Genomic DNA, 4,144 nt, shown 5'->3' with positions numbered 1-4,144 from the left:
TCCCGGGACGTGGGGCTGGCCCTTCCCGAGGCTCTGTTTTCCTGCTGTTTAGTGGCCGGGATTAAACCCAGAGCCTTGACTGGTGCCCCCTCCCCCGCCTCTGTTGTCCTTGTTCTCGATGTTATTTGTTTTGGGGGCCATCCACAGCAGTGCTCAGGGGTTCCTCCTAGCTGTGCACTCAGGGATCACTCCTGGGTGGGACTTGGAAACTACTTGGGGTCCGGGGGTTGAACCTAGGTTGCTGCATGCAAGGCTAGTGCCTTACCACATTTACTCTCTCTTTGGCTTCCCTCAACCTCTTTATTATTTTTTTTTTGGGGGGGGTAACACCCGGCAATGTTCAGGGGTTACTCCTGGCTCTGCACTCAGGAATTACTCCTGGCAGTGCTTGCGGGACCCTATGGGATGCTGGGGATTGAACCTGGGTCGGCCATGTGCAAGGCAAATGCCCTCCCTGCTGTACTATAGCTCTGCCTGCCCCCAGCCTCATTAGGTCTGAGGGATAGCACTGGGGAATCCGTAGGCCTGTGGAAGCATCACAGCGGTTGAGTACTGAACCCTCCTCCTGACCCACCTGGTGTCACTAGGGGGGGCACTGGTGATCCCCAGTGGGTCTGGCTGGTATAGCCAGACAGAGCATGGTTGGAAGTTGGTCCCCCAGCAGCAAACAGCTCTTGTAGCCCAAGAAGGAGTGAGTTATGAAGAACCCTAGGTGCTCTCTGGACTCCAGGGTGAAGAGGGTGGTCCAGGCCCCCCACCATGGGTGGGGCTGTGACCCCGTGGGAGCATCTGGGGCCTATGTTCCTCTGTCTCTTCGCAAGCCTTTTACCCTCCTGGGCAGTGTGCCCAGCTCCTGGGGCCGGGCATTAGCCAGTCCAGTGGAAAACAGGGGCCTTGGCGAGGGGAGGAGGGGTGGGAAATGTCCCCATGTCCCCAGCGCCTGGGAAGAGCAGAGACTGCCAAGCCCAGGGGGCGCTGGAGGGGGGGAGGACCCCTGAGGAACAATCCCTGCTCTGTCCACTTGTTTCCCACGGACTCCGGCCAAACCAAAGAGCCTCGCAGGCCAGTTCCGCTTCCAGCCAACCGGTGGCCAGGCCCAGATCCCTCCTTCCTTTCTCAAGCACCCGCCCCAGCCCCACTCCCCTCGCGACCCCACAAACCCCCTCCCTCCTCCGTCTCTGGAGTTTGGATCCCCCCACCGTCTCCGCAAGCCCCAGAAGTCTGGGCCCCCAGGGCCCTTCGGCCCTTCCAAGCTGACCCCGCAACCTGCCGTGGTTGACGGGCGCCCCCTCGTGGACGGCTGGCTGGGGCTGCCTTGGAGAATTTGGTTTCCAGGCTGGCTTCGGGGAGGGCTGACTAGGGCTTGGGTTCATTGGAGGGCACAGTGCATGCGTGGTGGGGGAGACCACCGTGCACATGCCTCTGGTGGTGGGGAGCTCTAGTGCAGGAGAGACAGAGTGCAGTCTATGCTGAAGGCAGAGAGGGGGGTGACAGGAAAGCTGGGTACACAGCTTCAAGGCCCCTCACCTGCTGGGGCTCTCTGGGGTTCTTCTACTTCAATTTGTGTGTGTTTTTTGGGGGGGTCCAATCTCAGCGGTGCTCATTGCTCAGGGTCGCACCTGGTGGTGTTTGGGGATCTTACATCCCCAAGTGCTCCAGTCCTTGGAGTTTCTCCCTACTCCAGACTTTCTTAAATAAACTTTTTTTTTTGGGGGGGGCTATACACAGCAGTGCTCAGAGCTGGTCCTGTCTGTACTCAGGAGTGACCCCTGGGGGTGCTAGAGAAGTTTTGTGGTGCAGGGGGTTGTGGCACCCCCCCCTTCAAAGAAAAAACAAAACAAAACAGGATTGGGCGAGTTTTTTGGTTTGGAGCCAAACTGGGCCGTGGCTCAGGACTTGACTCCTAAGGATGTCAATGGGGTGCTGGGGATTGTACTTGGGTTGGCTGCATGCAAGGCAAACACCCTACCCGTTGTACCCTTCCTTCCGTACCCGAGGGACATATGTTTGTCCATTCTCACTGGCTTTCAGAGGCAAGTCACTCAGAAAGTGTCATCCTTTCTGGATGGAAAGATAGTCCAGTGGCTAAGGAGCTTGCCTTGCATGTGGCTGACCCGGATTTGGTCCCTGGCACCCCATTAATGGACTGTCTGGGCCTGGCTTCCTGTCACCAGCTCCAGCCAGGATCAGAGCGATGTCTTTGGGTACTAGAGAACAATCTTTCCAAAGTGGGGGCCCATCCGGAGGAGCAGTCACAGCCTTAGGGGGACCTGGGGGTTGATACATATTTGTTTCAACCTTGGGAACTGGCAACCTTGGTAACTGGAGTGATTCCCAGGACCCCATATGGTCCCTGAGCACCACCAGAAGTGATTCCTGAGTGCAAAGCCAGGAGTAACCTCTGAGTGTCTCTTGGTGTGGTCCCCAAAACAAAAACAAACAAAAAGAAAGTAAATTGTCATCCTTTCATCAGCCCCTGGGGGAATGCATAGTCAGAACACAAAGTGGTTAGGAACCGGGTGGGGAGTCCAGGAATCCAGGGTAAAATGGGGAGCCAGTGACCACCCAGTCCGGGAGGCACAGGGAGGATCTTCTTAGGGGAGAAGCAGACCGAGCGGAAAGTTGAGGAAGTAGACAGTAAAATGATAAATCATTCCCAAGTTCAAATCATTCCCATGCACTGGGGAACGCGCATGCGCATAAGGCATCCCCCGTACTTGGGACGAGGCAATAGGCGCCCCATAGCGGTAGTGACCTGTGGACACTGCGATGGTAACTGAGCATACAGCTACTGGGGTGCTTGTCGGAAGAGTGGGTTGCCTTAGGAGGGAGAGAACGGGTAAAGTACCTAATGGTGCAGATTTTGATCAGCAAATTGGCAGCCCCGGGCGAGTAGGTGGGCCAAAGGAAAGGCAGAAAGTAGCACAAAGTCTAATAGACAAAGAAGAAACTGTTTCTTTTTCTTTTGTTTTTGGGCCACAGCCGGGGACGCAGGGCTGGTTTGCACTTAGGAATCACTCTGCGATACTGAGGATCTAACCAAGGTCAGCCTTGTGCAAGGCAAATGCCCAACCCACTGCACTGTATCTCCGGCTCCTTAAGGGAAAGAAACTGAAGCTTAGAGATGCGTACCAGGAGGCGCCGGTCACAGTATAATCTGGGTTTGAACCCAGACCAGACTTCCCCAAACTCACTGGTGATGGTTAACTGCCGCCCAGCGTTCTGTGCACCGAGGCCTAGAACCAGGTTCTCTCAACATGTGTCCAGCTTTGGCGTCGCAGCAGGAAACTAGTTAAGAAGCAGAGACCCGGCTGGGGCTGGGGTGGAAGCTTTGCATGCAAAAGCCCCAAGCTAGACCCCGGTATCTCTTGGTCTCCATGGCACCGCACTGGGAGCGACCCAAGAGACCATGAGCAACACCGGGTGTGGCCCAACCCCTCTCCAAGAGTTTAAAACTGTTCTGGGCTCCGGAAGCCAAGTGCTGGGGTTGTGATAGAAAACCAAGGAACCTCCTACCACCAGCACTGGGGAACGCGCATGCGCATAAGGCATCTTCTCCTCCCCCCCCCCGTACTTGGGACGAGGCAATAGGCGCCCCATAGCGGTAAGGTGACCCTGTGGACACTGCGATGGTAACTGAGTGTACAGCTATTGGGGTGCTTGTCGGAAGAGTGGGTTGCCTGAGGAGAGAGAGAACGGGACACCGAAGAAGGGACCGGCCCGCCGAGTCCCGGTACGGTGGCCAGGGAGGGTCATTGGAAGGCGGGCGGGCGTGGCTGGGCGGAACGTCTCGAACTGTTACGGTGGCCGAGAAAGCTCAAACGTCTTGGGCTAAAAAAAGCCTCGCGGAGCCGGAGGGACGAAGCGTGCAAGATGGTGCCGAGGGCGCCTACGACCAGAAGAGGCGGGTCTGCTCGAGTGGGAAGAAAAAGGTCTGGCGCCGTCGGGGAGAGCCCAGAAAAATCCTCGGAGCTCAGAGCGGACGGCCGGCCGGAACGAGGGAGGAGTACGGTGGCCGCGTTGGCCCGCTCCCGGCCGGCGGAGGGCGGGGCGCTCTTGCGCACTACGGTGGCCGGCGGGTCCGGGGCGCTGAAATCTCGCGCGATCGCGCTGGCGCCGTCGGGGACGGGGCGGGGCTGGCGGC

This window comes from Sorex fumeus, unplaced genomic scaffold, assembly GCF_029834395.1.
Source record: "Sorex fumeus unplaced genomic scaffold, SorFum_2.1 ptg000122l, whole genome shotgun sequence".
In the NCBI taxonomy this organism is placed as follows: domain Eukaryota; kingdom Metazoa; phylum Chordata; class Mammalia; order Eulipotyphla; family Soricidae; genus Sorex; species Sorex fumeus.
The sequence above is the reverse complement of the archived record's forward strand: the minus strand, read 5'-3'. Positions refer to the sequence as shown.